The sequence below is a fragment of the Tachypleus tridentatus genome, chromosome 9 (genome assembly GCF_004210375.1).
Source record: "Tachypleus tridentatus isolate NWPU-2018 chromosome 9, ASM421037v1, whole genome shotgun sequence".
NCBI lineage: Eukaryota > Metazoa > Arthropoda > Merostomata > Xiphosura > Limulidae > Tachypleus > Tachypleus tridentatus.
Genome location: NC_134833.1, coordinates 60,280,470 through 60,302,486, shown reverse-complemented (window position 1 = coordinate 60,302,486; position 22,017 = coordinate 60,280,470). Strand labels below are relative to the sequence as shown.

The 22,017-nt window shown below is 30.8% G+C and overlaps 1 long non-coding RNA gene across 2 annotated transcripts in view; it reads right to left on the bottom strand.

Annotated features, from left to right (window-relative positions):
- The window catches only part of LOC143227090 (uncharacterized), a 246,500-nt gene extending 224,483 nt beyond the window's left edge, over nucleotides 1-22,017 (bottom strand). For both annotated transcript variants that reach the window (XR_013014869.1, XR_013014868.1), the window contains exons 1-3: nucleotides 21,740-22,017; nucleotides 16,111-16,185; nucleotides 15,487-15,701 (exon numbers count right to left, since the gene is read on the bottom strand). This is a non-coding gene — a long non-coding RNA (uncharacterized LOC143227090). The remainder of the gene's footprint in view (nucleotides 1-15,486; nucleotides 15,702-16,110; nucleotides 16,186-21,739) is intronic.

The following is a 22,017-nucleotide window of genomic DNA, read 5'->3' as shown; positions in this document are numbered from 1 at the left end:
TTAAATTTATGATATTTGTTAAAAAGATTGATGCACGCCATTTTCTTTCTCAATACAAATACATTTTAGAATACATATAATAATATAAATAATAAATAATATAATAATATAAATAATAAATAATATAATAATATAAATTTTAGAATTTATAATAATAGTAATTAGATATAATAATTTATATACAAAAGTTTTACAAATTTGCAAACAGCATTAGTCTTCCATTTGATTCAGAACTTCCTTGATATCTTAGTGAGGGTTCACGATGAGCGAAATAATTTCAAGTTGATTTTGATGCAATTCACTAAAGAAGAAGAGTGCTAATTCTTTGCTTATCACATGCCGATTACAAGTCGAGTTGTTTCTTACGAATGAAGTAATGTAATATTTCATAAAAATACCAATAACTGATGTTAATTCATTTAAGTTAAACGATTTATAATGTTCGAAATCTATAAACGTTCCTGTTTAGTATCTGAAATTAATAAGCATTAATAACAGTTATAATTTCTCAGGTTTACAGAATACTAAATATAGCAAACCAACAATACATACTGTCTCTTGGCGTTTCAGTGGATAATTTCAAAAGGGTGAGGCGAATTTCTAGAAATTTCAGCTTCCAGAATAATCTTAGTTCTCACAAGCACTCATATAACCACAAAGTATGTCGTTCATTCTTGAACTAGAGAATCTTTCATAATTTTAGTGAATAGGCAGGAATTTCACAAAATACATTTAACTTTATAAATTACATATATACTATAATATGTTTTTTGATAAACCACATTTATCAATATATGTATAACGGAATTCCAAAAAAATACCGTTTTATGGAAGACAAATAATAAAATCAATATGTACCAAAAGATGATGCATTTTCAAAAAAGATATTGCAGCTGTCTTCACAAACGGCAAAGAGATGAAACATACGATCATGTGATTGATTACGTAATGTTATATGTCAGCAAATAGCTTAATAGCCTCCCCCAGTGTAACTGTTTACACTGTTAATACATTAAGAGATGATACACTTTCACCCGTAAATAGATTTAAACACTTTAAGTATCACTTTCCAAAACATTAAAATGCGATATAGGTCTATGTTATAATCAATAAGTCCTCACCGAGTGGAATAACTGCCTACAGACTTAAAAGTATTTAGAGTTTTTAGTTGTAACTAAATATACATGTCATGTAAAAGATATGATTTACACAATTTGATAACAAAAACAAACAAAGCATTAAGTCTTAGAAGTTGATTTACAAAATTTATGTAAGGTTGTTGTTGAACAATCAAATGTTCGGGTATTTCTGTTGATACAACCTGAAATCCTATTTGCCCTAACATTGGCAACAAGCACACTGCTTGGATCAATTTAGAGATTGAATAATTGTTACATCGAGATCCCTTTACATTCACGACTCTGTGTAGGTTACTCTCATCCAAATAATACTTACAACTCATATTATGATAATGCACATGCATTAACTTCCATTTATTATAATTAAAACCCAACTCCCATTTATTTGCTCAAATCACCAAATAACTTAAACTATTTTGTAAAGCACCAGCAGCATCCTCACAAGTAATAACACTCTATTCCTTTATATCATCTGTAAATTTAAGTAATTTATTGTCCATTGTTTCATTTATTTCACTGATGTAAATCACAAAAACTAAGTACTAACACTGAGCCCTGAGGTACCTTGCTTGTAACATTAATCCAGTTTGACTGAACTCTATTTATAACAGCCTTCTGCTTTCTTTCATCCAGCCACTTTTCTATCAAATGAACCAACTTGTTCCGAAATCCATAGATGTATTTTAGAAGCCTTACATTTAGTTAGCTGTCCATTGCTGTCTTGATAAATAAATATAAGTTATCATATCATGATATCCTGCATTAAAAAAAAAAATGTTCATGTAATTATCAAGTAGGCAACAAACAATTATCAGGAATTATAATGACATTGAAAGAAATTCCGCGAATTCTGAGATATGCATATTGTTCCCAGTATTCATACCTTTGTGATTACATTACTACTTGCCTCCCAGTGGCTCAGCGGTATGTCTGTGGACTTACGACGCTAAAAACCGGGATTCGATACCCGTGGTGGTCAGAGGACAGATAGCCCTTTGAATAGCTTTGTGCTTATTTAAAAAAAACAAAAAACATTACTACTTTTCTCTGCAAGAGCTTTATCTACTGTAAGGTAGACATATTAGAATCTATGTCATCTAATTCTGTCCTATAAAGTATTTGCTCTAAAAAAGGTGAATTTCGAGAACCTTACTACTTAACAAAGGGTAACAAATAAACTGTAGTGAGAAGAAGGTATGGCATATTATGCTTCTAAGTGATAACCATTTCGTAAACATATGACTAAACTGTATAAATGCCTTGTTTATATGCAAGATTCTGTGGAGGTATACAGAAATGACAGTTGGAATACATTTTTTTTTGCATTATACACTACATTTTACATAAAAGTATTAATTGTAAATTTGACACAGAATAAGATGCTACTATTTTACCGAACCTAAGAAATAAGACATGCAATGGTACACTGGACGCCTGATGTGTCCATACGAGATATACTAGGGTTAAGGTTAGTTAATTTACACATTTAACATAAATATATGTTACTTACATTTAAAATTAATATTTAAACAAAATTCACAGAGTAAACAACAAATATGCAAATTTTCAAATTTTAACACATTAATGTTTACTTGGAAAATGTTGTAACTTTACCAGCCGTCAAATATAAATTATAATACATTTTGGTGTCTTGCAAATGGAACTGAGTAACATTTCGACTTGTGATGTAAAATAGTAGAACCCATAGCTTCATTCCTTTTGTTCTCTTCAAAGTTTCAAAATGTTTCACTTTATATAACCAAGGCTTAAGGTAATGAACAACGAAGACTGGTTCTATATATTCACGTCTGTAGCTTAAAATAATATTATATAATACATTGTATATATTTGTTCATATTACACTTATTTTTCTATCATATAATTTTCCATTAATGAAGGTTTAACCTGCAATTTATAAATTCATCAAAATTATATTCCTTTTTTTCAAAAAAGAAACATCAAGGTTATGGGAGAAACACAGAACAACATTATTCTTCACATATGAAAGTAAGTAAGTTTTATCCAGTTTTGAAAATTTCATTCTTTGTTAAGAATAAATAATGTTCATACTTCTGTTATCAGTATACACCTCGTCCTACATCAAAATGTAGATATGTCTTTTTGGAAAAAGTATATTGTAACAAATACTCTACGATACACACGGAACCTATTTCTTGGAACTTGTACAGTACGAAATAAATAAGAAAAATTCAAGGAGAATAAAAAGAGAAATACACGAGATATACTTAATAATATTAAAATTATATATTTCCAATGTAAATTTGTGTTACACAGAATATTCCGATAAGAAAAAAAATACTTAAGGATATAATGTTTTTGTAATTTCCTCTTAGAACCTTTTTTAATGTATTTCTAAAACTTTCTTAACACAATATAGAGCCAAGTGTTATTCATTAACTTTGTTTGTTCCCCTTAAGTAAACATCTAAACAATGAGTATTCTGTGATCTGACCACTAGTGGCGTATTTTGGTGGGGGACTAGATGGGGCTCAGCCCCAGTGTCCATTGTCTTAATGTGGGCACATTAACAATTTTATTCTATCTAAAATTACTTAGGATGTAAGGCCTACGAAGTAATAAAACTTGAGTTCTTGCGATATTGAAGTAGTTCAAACTTATATTTAAAATGATTACAAATAAACACCCAACCCGCTAGTACAGCAGTAAGTTTACGAATTTACAACGCTAAAATCATGGGCTCGATTCCCAACGGTAGGCTCAGCAGATAGCCCAATGTGGCTTTGCTATGAGAAAACACACACACACACAATATTAAATATTATATTAAATAAGCTGCTGTTCTCAGAAATACACACGTAAAATATGAAAGAAAATAAAGATAAACTTAAATCATTCTAGAAAATGACCTTTTAGTTATCATGCGTATAAAACATATTAAAGCGTCACAACGATAAATAAAAAAATAATCAACCAATCTTACAAGTTTTTTTTCGTATATGATTATAAACTTGAATGATAACTATAGTGACGAAGGTGTGTTTAGAAATATTGTTCTATTGTATTTCACTATCGACATAGTTGTGTAGCAAACGTTATTATATGTTGCAACAAAGTAACAAAGACCGTGAAAATAAATATTGATGATGTCCGTTAAAATAATGACATTGGCCTCTACTTAGGACTAAACTAGTTTGCTTCTTAAATGTTATTAACAAAATTATTTTCATTACAAAAAAGAGGAAATGTGAACTTCTTTAAACAAAAATCAAAGAAACTTTAGTTATACAACAATTAAAACCAAAACTATCTTAACCTAACTTCTAACTGCAGTGGGTTAAGACGTTTGACTCATAATCTGAGGGTCGCGGGTTCGCATCCCTGTCTCACCAAACATGCTCGCCCTTTCACCCGTGTGGGCGTTATAATGTTACGATCAATCCCACTATTCCATAGTAAAAGAGTAGCCCAAAAGTTGGCGGTGGGTGGTGATGACTGGCTGCTTTCCCTCTAGTCTTACATTGCTAAATTAGGGACGGTAGCACAGATAGCCCTCGTGTAGCTTTGTGCGAAATTCGAAAAAACAAACAAACAAAACAATCTAACTGCAATGCCCTCTACAATTCCGTACCCTTACACTCTCGAAACGTTGTTCTATACATTGTTTTAATTAAAGCGCTCATACCCAAACCAAGTCCTCTTCAGGACACATTTTTACTTTAAGTAGTTTCTCTTTATGACGGAAGATATGCCACCTGTTAAGTATAATTTGTAAACTGAAATTTTTTGGCATTCCTACAAACTAATCGGTTAACAAATTTTGTAGTGGAATAAAGGCAAAATATTGGTAAGTCTAATGATGAACCTAGAAATATAGTTCAATCAGTAAAGCAGATTAATTAAGTTAAGAGTTATTATACAAAATACGTGTTTTCCATTTTGAAATACCTGAGACACAGTCAAGAGACTTATTACATCACAAATACTGCATTTGAATCTCATATGCCTAGGACAAATAGTATCTTACGAAAACTTCAGGATGAAACTAAAGGGGATCTCAGAAGAGTTCATATATCAGCCATGCAGTGTTGATGGTATTCGGTCCTGAGGCCTGGCATGGCCAAGCGTGTTCAGGCGTGCGACTCGTAATCTGAGGGTCGCGGGTTCGCATCCCCGTCGCGCCAAACATGCTCGCCCTTTCAGCCGTGGGGGCGTTATAATGTGACGGTCAATCCCACTATTCGTTGGTAAAAGAGTTGCCCAAGAGTTGGCGGTGGGTGGTGATGACTAGCTGCCTTTCCTCTCGTCTTACACTGCTAAATTAGGGACGGCTAGCACAGATAGCCCTCGAGTAGCTTTGTGCAAAATACAAAAAACAAACAAACTTCGGTTCTGAACAAATACGAAAATCTGTGCATGTGTCCATCGTTATCAGTGGACAGGAACCATATGTGGGAGTACAGATGACGAATAATAATAGTAGCCGAACCAAAACAGGTCGTATTTGTATTACTAGAAACTTAACATTTATTGGTTACAGGGTAAATATGGTGAAATAGTATATTGCAATCATTATACTAGAAACTAGCAGATAATCCTTGCGACTGTGAAGTCGGGGATTAAACAGCATAAGTTCATTTGCTGTGAAGTAGCGGCTATTCACTGCTTTATTATCGGAAGGTTTCTAATTCAGCCTCTGAATGTTAAATAAACATAGGAAAGAGGTATGAAACAATTAAAAGTTGAAACTATTAGGAGATTTACATTAGAATTTCATTGTTCGTATTGAATCTCGACAATACTTTTCATTTTGTTTCGTCGAGTTTCTAAATCAGCTCTGAATAACATAAATACTTAAAATAAGTGTGAAAATTGAGAAGTAAAAATTCTGACCATAAGTTTTTGAAACTTTTGTAATCATTACTAGCAGAAGTACACATTATATTTTGTGATCATTGCTGTCATTATACTTTGATTACTTGCTTACAGCTTGAACGAAAGAGTGTATGAATCTTTTTATTCCTTCTTCTGAGGGAAGGAAAAACTTCATGAAGCTGGAGATTTGTAAAGGCGGATTTGCTCGAAATAATTAGCAAATAGCGTAACGTCTCTGAAAAACAAATATATATATATAGATGGGAACGCATTTCCACAATACTACACCATTGCTTGTATTAACTTCTTCTTGTGGATGTATCTTCAAACAATTAGTTAAATCTAAATACAATTTGTCCAATCCGGAAGAAGCTACGCAATGAATGGTAAATATATCAACAAAGTTCTGATAATTTTAGGGAACTTATAATATAGTTCAAATTATTGGCTCAGAGCTGTTGAATGAATGATATAAAAGTGGGTTTTCTAAACCGAAATATTCACGAAAAGAGCAACGTTTTCAACATTCAACATGAAAGCTCTTTTTGCAGCTCTTGTTGTGGTCGTAAGTCTTGCGATGACAAAACGCAACTCTATAGACATGATGAGGAAACAAATGAGCAGTAAGTTCATTTTCAAAGTTTATTAACGTATAAAATATTAAGTAATCGTTCTATTAAAGTAAATATTCTCTATTAATACCTATATTAGATCAGGAGTAACACAAAAAAGTCTTAAAATTATATTAAATATTATTAGAGCAAAATTTTATCATATGTATAGCTGTATTATTAAAGTTAAGAAATAGTTTGAAATTGTCTCATTCGTACCATTGCAATTTTTAATGAATCTAAGGAGTCAAGGAACGGTTTTGAAAATTTCAACCGATATCTTCTATCAAGGATGTAACATCCACTTCTAGAATTACTTTTATTATAAGTTCTTGGTAGTATTGTTGTAGCTGAGCAATAAGTAAAGCAATTGAGATTTCCACAAAAATTATATGTTTCAGATTAAACCAATCAAAATTGGAAACAAAAACTGGTAAGTTTCAGATTTAACCAATAAAAATTAAAAATAAAGGCTGGTAAGTTTTACATTTAAGTAATACAAATCACAAAAAAGAGTAAGTTTCAAATATAAAACTATCAAGAAACAAACCAGAAGCTCATTTGTTTTTCTTAATTAAAAATGTCAGGAATGTTGCAACATAAAATGCGCCTACAAAGAAATGTTTCAATAAAATCTACTCTGTTATGTAATACAGTAATGATGGCTAATTGTTAACTTAACTCTGAATAAAATAATTTTTCTCATAGCTGATAAATATTATTGAATGTTAAGTTTTTCCAGGAAAGCCTTCAGACTCGATAACCTTTCGAAGGAACTAGCAGTTATACTTGCAGGTGTTTCTGATAGTTTATATAAGGATTTATCTCACCAACTCACATCGATGCTTCAAATAATCTGTTGTAATATATCTAGTATAATGTATTGTAAGTATGCGAATCAGAAAACTTACGTTTAATATTACCCATGGGCTTCTTTCAGTTGCTATGAACTTCATCAGGTGCACGCTTACGTTAAATCTCAGCTATTATTTTTGATATTTCACATCTTTTATTTGTAGTTGAACACAAAGATACACAATGGGTTGTTTATGCTCCTCCAAACATTAGTATTGAAACGTCTTTTCTACCGTTGTGGGTCCGCAGACATATCGCTATACCACTGGATCCTATTGAAGATGTCTACTATGATCACGTTTGGCTTTAAACTATTTATTTACTGATATTTTTGATTTATTTTAGTAACTCGTTGATTTGTTCTTCATTGGACGACACGTTAAAACGACTATAATGCAATTAATTTTTAAAATATCTGTGGTTAAGATATAAATGAAGTTTGTTTGACGCATATAAATTTTTATTCTACTTGCTATAATTTTTTATTGTGTAAGATATTACAATGTCAATTAATCCTATACCATCAGAATCCTCTGTTCAGACTAATTTCTAAGATCATTTGTTTTATTTCTTATACTCCTAGCAATACAGTTTTGTCAATTTAGCCTGCTGTTAAAACTATCTTGTAACACTACTATACCCTTCTCTACTTGCTAGATTTTTCTTCAATGTTTTGGTTCTCTGCACTGTTTAATCCCATTTCATTTTATTTTTCAAACAAAAGTGCACATAACTTAAAATTTAAAATTTCTTAAATATCATTGATTATGAATCCTCATTAATTTTATTGTTATTCACATCAACATAAATAAATCACGTTATCTGTTGAAATATCTTGCTTATTTAGTAATTTGCGTACCGTAGACAAAACAGTTGACCACTGTATTATGTATTTTCTCCATTTATAATTGTATATTTTTTGAAGTACCTTGTAATAAATTTTCAGGGAACTGTATAATTGAGAATGGAGTGATTCATTTGTGTCAAAGAATTTTAAACAATCTTTTTTGTTTAGTTTTATATTTTGACTTTTTCATTTTAAGTATGAGACTGGAAATGAAATTGGGGTGAGACCTGGGAATAGTTGTTGATGAAAATACTTCTAAGGATCTTCAGAAAATTCTCTAAGATCTCATAGAAGAGCTTAGGAAGAAATACAGTGATACCAGGGAAAGGTTAAATATAGTTATGTTTGTTGTATTTTACATTAATTTTATTAATCTCATTATTTCTAGGTTGTGTTAATTTCCTGTTCATTTTCTAAAATTCAAAACTGCACCATAATTTTAAAATTGCAACAACCTTTAAGATTTTAAGTAAATGAGCACATATTTAATAGAAGTCTACATAACTGATGTTTGTGTTTTTTTTGCTCATTGAATACGTTAACTATATGGTTATAGGTACACCTGTTCAGTGCACATCATGAAATTTTACTGTGTTTCAAAATTGATTAAACAATCTTACCCTCAATGTGTACTAACAAAATTAACATTATATTTATCTATAGTTCAAAGTTTTATGTTATCTAAGTTTTAATTTCTTTATTTCAAAAGAAAACGTAAAGAAATATTCTTAAATTTCTGTTTGGTTAACAAAATATTATCTTATAAATTTTGTAACTTGAATACTTTTTGATATACAACAACATTCCATGTGCTGATAAAAGCGAGTAAAGTTCCACAGTTTAAGCACTCTTATTTCAAGCTATTTCGGACGTTCAGAGAAAACAGAATTTAGTTTAACACTTAACAGATTCCAGATTTCTAAACATGGAGTTGTGATTTGCCAAGAGAAATGCCACGTTTCAAAATATGATCTCCCACTAGGTGTTTTGGAATTCACATAAAAAAATTCCATAAGGAATTTGTGAAATCGTTTATAGCGATTTTGGTGCTTTTGTCCTTGCTTGCACTTTTACATTTTAGTTTTACATTTAAGTTAAATATGTGTTATTTATATTTTAAAATGCACGTCAGAAAAATTTAATAATACTTTACAATATAAGTCAAACTGCTTTGTTTCATTAGGATTACTGCAGTAGGTAAATGTCAACCTCTTCTGAAGAAAACTAGTGTCTTTGACTACTGGTGCCCTAGTATTGCCTGTGAATACCTGTTAACATGCATTGCAATAATAATTAAGTGTTAAAGGACAGGAAAAAAATATAAAACATCAAAATTAAATTATATGCAGAAAAAGTACAAACTTACAGTTAAGAATATAAAAAAGAGATAATTTAAGTTTAATCAATCAGAAATGAAAAGATATGTACATATTTTGTTTTTTTTAATTTTAAACATTTAGTTGGATGATACATTGTTAATAATACTAAAATTATTCAGTCAGAGTAAAAACAATTACACGATAAAAATAACAATTCTTTAGTTACAATACATATTAAAATAATCTCATTCTTTTTGTACCAAATATTTGTATTTTTAAAAAAAATTTACCCATTGTTGTGAAGATCTGATAAAAAAGCTAAGAGTTATATTACATATTGTTGAACTTTGGATCACAGAAATAGCCAAATGGGTTCAACTCCACAAGCACAAGGTTAAAAAGTTTGCAATGAATTATTTTCAAAATATGTAGGTGGTTAAAACATGAATAACACATATATATATATGTATGAGTAATAATTGCGTAAGACTGAAATGACTCAATATGTTTCAATGCTTAATTCTCATTTCAGACACCAAATTCTTAATACTAAATGTAGCAAATGTTCAGATATTTCATAAGATTTTGTTCATTATTTTTATACTTATTCTACTTTTAATTTAATTTGACTACATATTTTTTATTACTGCTGCCCTTCATCACTTTTAATTTCTCTTTTTTTTTTAATTCAAAGGGGTTTATGTTGTAAAGGTATTGAACTCATTATTACCAGTTTTGATCGTATTGTTTGTTGTTAGATTCTCACGCAAGTTTTAATTATATGGGAGGTAACATAATTAAATTCTATAGCTTCTATACTTATAATACTAGTAGTATTTTTTTCCCTGAATACATTGGTAAGGCTTTTAAATAAGGTTTACTTGTGGTAGTGCTGTTACTTCATGGTGTAACTTTGCACTTAACTACAACAAAATCAAATTTAAATAATTTTTGAAGTTTGAATGATGAAGAATTTGCACTACGTGAAACATAAGGGCATAAAGATAGAAGGTGGGGCATTCGTCATTTTTATTGTGTTTGAAATTTTAAAATCATTACTTCTTACATACTTATATGAAATAACCAACATAAATTTATTACTTTTTAAACCAGTGTATTAAAAAGTAAAATTAAAAATGTGTTAACGGAAAAATAAAAGTTTGATGTACTTAAATCTGGGTCTTTTTAATACAATTTAGATGATGACTTTAGTTACTTAATAACCAAAGGTTACCTGAAATCATTGATTTTTGACATTTTATGAAAAAGATTGAATTATTCCGTTTGTGACTTAATTAGAAGTATTGCATGATAACTGTGAGTATATAAATTTCTCCATAATGTGACCTTACACAATGATTCAGAATGCAAAAGAACTGAAAACATACAGTATTACTCATACTAATAACGATTTAGACTTCCCCTTCCAATGGACCCATGTTCCCCACAGAAAAAAAACATTGTGGATGAACCCCTTTGCATTAATTACAAAGCCTTGCAAAGCATTTCTAACAAAAAGGGCTTACGTAGTCACACTCTCAAAGGTTTAGCCTCATTGCACAAATTGTATGTTAACAAGTTCAACACATCGTTCTGTACTTTATTTTAATCAAAGTTTTAATATCTATACCAACAGTCTTTAGAATAAATTTTTACTTGAAGTGGATTTCTCATTATCATGATACATTAACTATCGAGTGTCTTGCCTGTATGTTTCAATATATTATGTACATTAATTTCAATACTAATTGTTTTAAATAATAATTTATTGTGAAAAAGACTGACACAGATAATAATAATAGTAATAAAGATACAGTTCTGCCATGACTATGAACTACACCTATTATTCCATAAGAGAACCAGCAATTTTAGTAAAGAATTAGCATGGTTTCATAAAAATAGCAAGACAAAGTATGTAGGCTTAGAAAAGGATTAAAATCAGTTCATTAAAGTGAAATAATTTATTTGGTTAGTATATAAATATATCTTTGATATTAGAATGTTGAATATTTCAGTGCATTCTTTTCATTAATGTTTTAAGTCAGTCTTTCAAGGTACAGAGATGTTGAGTAGATTATATTGAAATGATTGCACAGAAATCCAATACGTCTTAATAACTGACACGTAGTGGTAGCATTTCAATTACATTGCGTTTCAGGAAAAATGTTCTTTGTTATTTCATGTAACATTACCTGGAACATCTGGACAGCTCTTCTGTGTTAGTCTTACAAGATGCCACGATTTCTTCTAGGAACACAAAATCAAGATGATGTAAGAACTCTCCATTACCAGAAAAATGGTACTTTTTTAAAACAAATTATGAATTGTTCACATAGTAACGTATATCCTACTTCATTTGGAAGCTTGATACTGCAAAGTTCTAGACTTATTACGTTCAAATACTGAAATAATTGTGCAGTTTATAAAGTGTTAAGGGAGGAGACTCGTAATCTGAGGGTCGCGGGTTCGCATCCACGTCACGCCAAACCAGCTTGCCTTTTCAGCCTTGTGGGCGTTATAATGTTACGGTCAATCCTACTATTCGTTGGTAAAAGTGTAGTCCAAGAGTTGGCGGTGGGTGGTGATGATTAGCTGCTTTCCCTTTAATCTTACACTGCTAAATTAGGGACGGCTAGCACAGATAGTCCTTCAGTAGCTTTGTGCGAAATTTAAAACAAACAAACAAACAAGTTTCTAACCAAAAGCCATTTTTTTATTATTAAATTTGTAACTTGTAGATCGCAACACTATGTAAGTATCGCTCAACTTTGATAGCCATACTTTTTTTAGAAATTGTATGTATGATGGTTTGTCCACAAGAAAAAAAGAATAATTTTATGAAGATAGTCAGACACATCGATAAAGTAAGATTTATATGTTGACATTGTTTGTTTGTGGAATAGATCTGTTTTAAGTTGTTGTAAAGCATACATACGGTGCTGGTCCTAAAACAAAACAGTTTTACATCATACACACTAGATTACATAAACTAACTGTATGGACAGATCAGTTATTAATTTATAAAAAGGGCATGACTTTCTTTTTATGTAAGTAATTAATAGATAGTTTATTCGCAATATACATCATACGATATTTGAGCTTAATTCAACATTAATCTTGAGTCTTTGGTCTCCAAATTCAATATAAAATATAAAGATAAATTAAGGGAAGGAAAATATTCTAATTATTATGATCGCACTTCAAATATAATTTGCAGTAAGCTTGTACGAAGAACCAGCAGTTGAAATATTTTAAAGTAATTTTGTGTAGATTTAAGGAACTTGTAATATTAAAATATATTTAAAGTAAAATATTATTTGTAAAATTTAGCAGTACTAGAAAATTTTAAACTTATGAATTACTTAGACCATCATTTTTATTTCCAGTTCCCACATCTCTTTCTGTATCTAATATTTATAACATACCGTTTAATCTATAATCTCTGTCATTCCCATTGTAGCACCTGCTATTTGTCATTATATTACTACTTGTGTTTATAAATATCTTATGTAATTCTTTACGTTTAATTTAGTATTTGTTATTGATGTAATTTCTTTCAGTATGTGCCACATACAGTGCATTCGTCAGCATCTGCTATTTTTCATGTTCATACTTTCTCCATTGTATCTGATAGTTTTCAGTATTTCACATTTGTTTTTATATAACCCTCTTCCTTCAATATCCTCTACTTATTGTTTTATTTGATATCCAATATTTATCTCACAGTTTTCCGAAACTGAACTTATCACGTCTTCTTCATTTTAAAGTGCATTTCTTTCAGTATAAGTTCTTTTGTAACTTGAATTCTATTCAACAAGACACAGGTTCTTAATTCTAGTTTACTTTGATCAGGTAATACATCAAAATATAAAGTTTACTACACTGAATAAATAAATATTTCGATAATATAAACAGTTGTTTTGGTAAGCGAATGCTTATATGGTTAAAGATCGTTGTAGATCAATAACAAGTTTTATCTCTGGCATTTTGAGTGTGATAAATATTGTATACACTTCACCGACGTAATGGGCTTAATAACTTTTTTATTTGATTTGCTGGCCAAAGCTGTGTTTATGAGCCTTACATAGGCAAGAGTAAGGTCTTCAGCAGAGGGGTCTTTTATTCAGTCAATAAAAGAATGCATTAGGCTTTCTTGTCATAACTTCTCTCTTGTGGGAAAGAAAATAAATATTTAATATATATATATATTGTTTTTGCTGAAAGGTTTAGCTCTGTTGAAATAAGTGTTAAGAGTTGTTTAATTCTGAAATAAATAATGGCTAGTGAGTAGCTAATGATGAAAAATTTAACATTTTATTTGTTGAATAATTTGCTTTTAGTAGAAAAGTTTATAGTGATACAAATTAGAAATTAGTTCAATCGAATCACTGCAGCTCTTAATAAATTTCTTAATGTTTTTTTCTCTGTGAAATGTTTTATTTCAAGATATAAAATAAGGTGTCCAAAAAAATTACGTGGTAGCCCACATTTTTTTTTTGTAACCTGAAAATGAAATAATCAATAATCTATCATTGATATTGACAGTTATAAATTTGGTCGCAAAGCTTAATATTTATAAATTAATAAAGAAATGACATTTGTGAATGATTATTAACAATATTATTAAAAAAGTTCTGTTATAACTTAAGAATGTTTTTTCATTAGATATTTTTAGACATGGAGAACATTGAATACTTTCTGACAGGAAAAATATTGAAGGGAAAGTATAATAATGAAAGAACAATGGTACCAACAAAACCATAGGATTATAAAGTCTCTTTTCTTAAAAATAAATGTTATTTTAACATTCTTTTGTTAACTTTTTATTTTATTGTTTTAAGTTGTAAAAGAATTTGCTAAAATTGGTGAGATAACTCTACAAGTTGAGAGAAACTAATGGAATATCACTTATAACTAGAGAAGAGATTAATTTGAAAACAGATACGAAAAACAAAGTAAAATAATAATAATATGCACTTGATGAAGACATACAAGTTCAACATAGATATTAGATGTATACAGCAAAGGTACTTACGAAATACGTAACAGTCTAACTTTTGTTTAATGACGTTGGAATTAATTAAACATAAAATTCATTAGAAAAAATGTTTATACAATGAGAGGAACCTAAAGCCTATAAATAACATTGAAATCATTTTGGTATTATTAAGAGTTTGAGGTGCAAGATTGAAAATACAGAAAATATATTTAAAGGTTACATGTATGTGAAAACACACTTTGTAAAACATAATATGTCCACTTGTATCTCGGCCTGGCATGACCAAGCGCGTAAGGCGTGCGACTCGTAATCCGAGGGTCGCGGATTCGCGCCCGCGTCACGCTGAACATGCTCGCTCTCCCAGCCGTGGGGGTGTATAATGTGACGGTCAATCCCACTATTCGTTGGTAAAAGAGTAGCCCAAGAGTTGGCGGTGGGTAGTGATGACTAGCTGCCTTCCCTCTAGTCTTACACTGATAAATTAAGGACGGCTAGCACAGATAGCCCTCGAGTAGCTTTGTGCGAAATTCTAAAACAAACAAATCCACTTGTATCAAACAGATGATGTAATTTGAGCAAACAATTCTTAATACATGATAAAAAAACAAATAAAACGTGATTTAAAACACTATTGGTGTTACTGGTCAATACATAGCAAGGATACTATGCACAGAATTCAGAAGTTACTACACAAATAAGAGTATAAAACGTTTTTTTGTAAACCTACAGTTTCAACTTACAGAACATTTTTTTTTTCTTTTGTGTCTTATTCGTTTGTGCATCTAACAGAGAATGGGATAACTTCTGCTTATAACATTTCTGTTTATCATGTGATTAAAATTCAAAATTCTGTGGGTCTTACCTTTTTGATCCATGATTTATCAAAGAATTGTAAAGGCAATAGAATCTCTTTCTAGTAGATATTGCTTGTAGTTACAGACAAAGTCGTGTGTTCAAGGCATCTAACCTTCCCTCTACTCAACCACTGTGCTATGAAGAAAGTCGTTCCTTCAACTAGTTTTACTGTGCAATGTTCTTATGAAGCAGTATGTTCTCTCTGCGGTCATCAGAATTATCCTGTAAATACAAGCAGCTGCATTTCATTCTTATTGCTTTCTTATACATTCATGGAATCAAAAGAATGTTTTTTCATTAGATATTTTTAGATATGGATAACACTGAATACTTTCTGACAGGAAAAATATTGAAAGAAAAGTATAATTATGAAGGAACAATGGTACAAACAAAACCATAGGATTATAAAGTCTCTTTTCTTTTAAAACAAATGTTTTTTCTTAACATTTTCTTTTTAACTATTATTCCATTTATGTTTTTAAATTATAGAAAAAACAGCTAAAGTGGGTAAGACAACTCCACAAGTTGGTCAGAAAAAAAAATGAAATATTTCTTGTAATTAAAGAAGAGATTAATTTGAAAAACAGATACAAAACCAAAATAAAATAATTATAACAATTAATCCTACTACCTGTTAGTAAAATAGTGGTCCAAGAGTTGGTGATGGGTGGTGATGAATAGCTGCTTTCCCTCAAGTCTCTCACTGCTAAATAAGAGATGGCAAGCAAAATTAAAACCAATCGTGCCAAAACAACTAGTGAGGATAGTAATTACAAACTCAATACTGGTAACCCACATTTACAAGTTTCTGCACACTAAACTTCAGGTTCGGCAAGACCAGGTGGGTTAGGGCGTTCCACTCGTAATCTGAGGGTCATGGGCTCGATTCCCCGTCGCACCAAACATGCTCGCTTTTTCAGACCTGGGGATGTTATAATATGACGGTAAACCCCACAATTCGTTGGTAAATGAGTAGCAGAAGAGATAGCGGTGGGTGGTGTTGGCAAGCTGTCTTCCGTCTAGTCTTACACTGCTAAATTAGGTTCGACTAACGAAGATAACCCCTGAGTAAGTTTGCGCGAAACTTATAAACAAAAGAAACACAACACTTTAGAATAACAATTCTGAGAGAATGAATGTTATATGTTTGATGGACACAAAAGATAAATATGTCCTCTTCACGTTTTATATATTTATAACGAATTTTAGTTGACGAATGAAATCCGACATTCACTGAAGAAATATTAAAAGGTACATACATAGAATCTGAATCATAAACTAAAACATTGTAACTCAAATACCTGGAAAAAGACAAGATTCACTTACTCCAAGAAGAAAAATATTTTAAAATAACCAAGTTTTGTCACTATTTTAGAACGCTGGTCAGTATTATGTGATTTTTCTACGATATTTGGTGTTAACTAATTTGACTGATATACGAAATGTTATTGGATTTATTCGATGTAATTGACATAATACTTAATCATTTTAATGTTATTTATATTTACAGCTTCAACGGATCACTTAACAGCTGATGAGGATCAGCATCTACATATTATTTATAATAACCTGAATCTGTCGTGGTTTCCTTTTCTTTGAAATGTGTTTAACTCTTAAATACGTTTATTTTGAAAATAAAACTGTCAAAACAATAACATAATTGAGTTCTTAGTGATTTGAGAATATCAGTTTCAGGTTATGATGAAGCAAAGGGTACCGTGTGATTTTGATAAGCTACTTAATTATATGTTGTTTGTTTCAGTATCTTGATTACAGGGAAAGAAAACCAGTGTGTATATTTTATAAAATAAAAAAAAAATTCTTAAATTATTTTTAAACATAAAGGTTCAATGAAGAAAACAGCCATCATTTTCAAGTGCTAATAAAATCAAAATAAGAATTTTTTTCAAATTACACGAGTTCAAAGTAGTAATTCATTCTTCAAGCTTATTAATTTGGTATAGAAACTTTCTTCAGACAGAAAGAAACCGCAGCTACGGTGGTCACGTGTTATTAAATAATTTTGTGTTTGTCGTTTAGTGCAAAGCTGAACAGTGACGTGTCTGCAATCTAACCACCGTAGGTATCGAAATCTGACATTTAATTCCATAAGAATAGTTCCTTCGTTTGTTTATTTTAGAGCAAAAGTGAAACTGTACTATCTTTCATATCCATCGCGCAGAATGTAACTCCTGGTTATAGCGTTGTAAATCCATAAATTAAAGCCTGTTCTATCAGTGAATTTAACAGTAGTTGCAACTTATAGTTAAAATTGTTACACATAAACAAAATATTGACGCCACATTAAACACAGAAGAAGGTAGAATTTAGTGTTAAATCCTTCCAACATGTTTCTTTTTATTTATACATATCGAACATTCTAATAGTGTTACTACGATGAATAAGAAAATATTTTACTAATGATAAAAGTTGGGTGGACACTTTATCAGAAACAGCAGTGTTAAATATTAAACTTCAGATGTAAGTGATGAATTAATAATGAGAGAAATGTATACCTTGTGTTAGTAAATCTTTATTTATAAAAAAAAAGTTTTGGCTCAAAACGTTAAACCTTAAATTGTTTTGAATTATTATGATAAATCAAATAAATATATACTAGGAATAGTGAGAAACTGCAGCAACACGGAAAGGAAAGAAAATAAATTTAATAGGAAATATTCATATTTTTGATAAAGTAGTTATAAGACGCCAGATTATAGAAGTTTTATCAATACACACAAAAAATAAGTAAAATAATTAAATTATTTACAATTAAGGTTTTTAAAATACAATCATAAACTGTACTACAAAGTTCGTTATAACTCGAGTGTAGTGTCACCGTCTCCATCAACATCTGTAATCTTTATTTCCATGGTCCTTGTTACAGTATTGACCTCATCTGCATGTATTTTAGTAGATTTCTATATTTTAATTCTAGCCATCTTCAGATTGTTTTGCACATATTGTGTTCCTTTTTTTTTCTGAACTTGAATCTGAACATGATTTATACAGTGATACTTTTTTTTCATTTCAGTTTTTACACAAGAACATCTACTGCTTATTACAGTGAGGTAGTTTTAAAACATAGCAATGACAATAACACTGCGAAAATAAATAGAAAAATTACGTTTGTACAAGAATGTTGCACTAATCACTGTGCTGAAAACGTTGCACCTTTATTTCTACAAATATTCTACATGGCCAAAATTAAAATACAGAAATCTACTTAAATATATGCAAGTGATGTAACAAGGACTATAGAAACAAAGATTACTGATGCTGATCTAGACGGTGACATTGCCTTATATTTTAAAGTGTAAACTGACTTATTTCGTATATGTTCTTTACAAAATGTAGATATAGTAAAACTCTTCAAAACGTTCATTCATAAATATTCTCATTCTGTCTATTTATGAATTATTTGCCTTTCAATTCATCTCTGAATCAACTTGTATAGTCCACCTTTTTGTATTGCATTTCTAAGTGTAATTCATAACCAATAATAAATAATGATTTATGAAAGAGAATACTATAAAGTAAGTGTCAATTAATGGAGTAATTCACAGTAAACGGTTCGGAACACAAACCGATATAGGTAAAGGAAAAGGTTAAAACATACATTATGCGACTTCTTATCCTTCAGTTAGAATTGCAGTTAATTTAAACAGCACCGTTTTTCTCCACATGAAGAACACGCCCGCTTGCGCAACATCTGACAGAAGAAACACAATAAGCAATACTATTTTAACATATGTGAGCTATTGTTTTTGTTAGCAAACAAATGGTACGCTTACTCACGAAACATGTTAGGATTTAAGTACTGATTAAAGACTTGATGACTGAAGTTAAATAAGGATTAAATACTTCTACACTGGGTAAAAATTTGCACCAAACATTACCTGTACGGTCTTGAACGGAAAATAAACCTGAGTTTGAAATAATCCCAAACATTTCGTACCAGAAAAATTAAAATGTTAAAGGAATTTTAATTTTGTTTTGCATTTTGCGCAAAGCTACACGAGTGCTCTCTGCGCTGGCGATCCCTAATTTTGCAGTTTAAAAGTAGAGGGAAGGCACCTAGTCATCACCACCCACCGCCAACGCTTGAGCTACTCTTTTACGAACCAATAGTGAGATTGACCTCCATAATATAACGTCTCACGGTTGAAAGGGCGAGCATGTTTGGTGTGATAGGGATTCGAATCCGCGACTCTCTGATTACAAATCGAATGCCTTAACCACTTGGCCATACCGGGCCACGTTGAAGGAAATGTAAAGCATTATCGATCAGGTTATTATGAAGCACGTGGGAATAAAGGTTGTTATTTATGCACGATGTCATCAACAGCGTAATTAGAAAATAATAAATGATATATTTTCCTTCTAAGTTACTCTTCAACGTAAAATATTCTCATGATTGTTTATGTTTATGCCAACCCAGCCTAGCTAAAAATAGCAAAAACGCAAATATTTCAACAACAAAATACAGGAAATTATATACTAACAAAGGCTTACAGAGATCCAGAATAAACAAACGCGGCATTCTTATAAATTATTCAAATAGTAAGAGCAATACTTTAGGAAACATATGAGAAAAAGCATACTTTAGTGCAACGACAATTGCCCCTGCTAGTACAGCGGTATGTCTACGGATTTACAAGGCTAAAATCAGAGGGTTTGATTCCCCTTGGTGGGCGCAGTAGATAGCCCGATGTGACTTTGCTATTAGAAAAACAGAGACACGCAACGACAATATACATGACCTAGATATATCTCCCTTTAAATGTTATTAAGAATAATCTAGAAAAACGTATTAACGGGGAGAGGTTTTATTACATTTATGTTGAATAAGTTTAATTGTGTATGTACATGAGCAATAGATGTAACAGTAGTGAGTATAGGACTGTATGTGCAATCTTACAAAAGTAAACTCTGATGTTAGTGTACAAGATGCTACAACGAGTAAATGGACATGGCTGAAAAGGGTATATTAATTAAAAATCAGCGTATACTTGCACATAAAGTAACATAACGCAAGTAAAGCAACGACAAATAGGATATATTATCATAGAATCTGTGAAAAGAAACAACTTGTTAAGAAAGGAGCAAGACGTATGCCGAGCACCTAACCGTCCCTCGATAAAGACACGTGTTACAAATTTAACTACAGCGCTGCAGGTTGTTTATGAGGCGGTTTATAGTGTAGTGTATTATATCGTCCATTTGATGAGTTTAGTTTACCTAACTTATTTATATTTCAAGGCATCGCGTTTACTGCATATGGAAAACATTTCATTTAACGTCCTCTTGTGGCTCAATGGCATCTTAGAAAACTCACACCGTGGTCGGAAGGGCACAGATAGCCCATTATGTAGCTTTATTTTTTATTCAAAATGAACTAGTTCAACAATTTAACAATTTTTGTGGAGATTTAACCGATAAAAATATCCGTGTTCCAAACATTTGACTGTACAATTGCTTCGGGGAATTGTTGATTCTTTTATCACCGGTAGACTTAGACGACTTCAAGCAGGAATAGCAGTAACAGTGACACTGTTAAATGTAGGCTTATAAATATATGATACTGATATGCAAACTTCATAACTGTCTACACATTTACAAAAAAAAAATACAGCCTAAAAAATTTTATGAGTATAAACTTTTTTTTTAAAACAGATATGTTATTCTTTATGATATTTACTATTTTAATTCAAGAAAACGGTATTGGTTACCTAAATAATTTACTCTTAATCGTATAGTACGACTGTATCAGTGGATAAGTTGTATGTGATATTTATAACTTCTGTGGTGGCTGTTTCACACTTAAATTTCCAGTTCCTGTTAAATTACAGTAAAGCCAGTGACTCTTTATAAATGTCCGATTTTCTTAATGTGATCTGCGCTGTGGAGCACATGTTATGAATAAATTATTTCCAGTATAATTCGTCACTCAAAATTTTCTTTCGTGAGAGGGGTGTTATATATTATCCTGTATTTCGTCTGAGTCTGTGATTTATTATATTGCACACGTTACGTATTACTACTTCAAATAACCGGAATTTTAATTTGAGCTTACTTGTTAATTAAATGTTAACATGTATTAAATTTATGTTAGTTGCCAAGGAATTTGACAAAAAAATAATTTTCTTTTTTATGCAAACATATTTCAATGTACAAAGATAAAATAATACAAATTATAATAAAAGTTACACTAATAGTTATCACAAGTAATGATTTATATACAAGTTTTACAAACTTACCGACAACACTGAGTCTCATATCCAGTCTACAACTAAATATTTTATCGACTACTCATGTCCACGCAGAGCAAATTAAATCTGAATTGGTATTGTTTCGCCTCGATTAAGCTAACGACGTGTTTAGACGAGCCTCACGCCCTTCAGCTTTCTCTCCTGTGTCGCGACTAATCTTCACCAAAGCTCTCGACGATACTGTTAATCACTAGTATTTCATACATATCTAATACATTGTTGATTCTTACGCACACGATCGCTGTGAAAATTTCGAGATGTGGAAC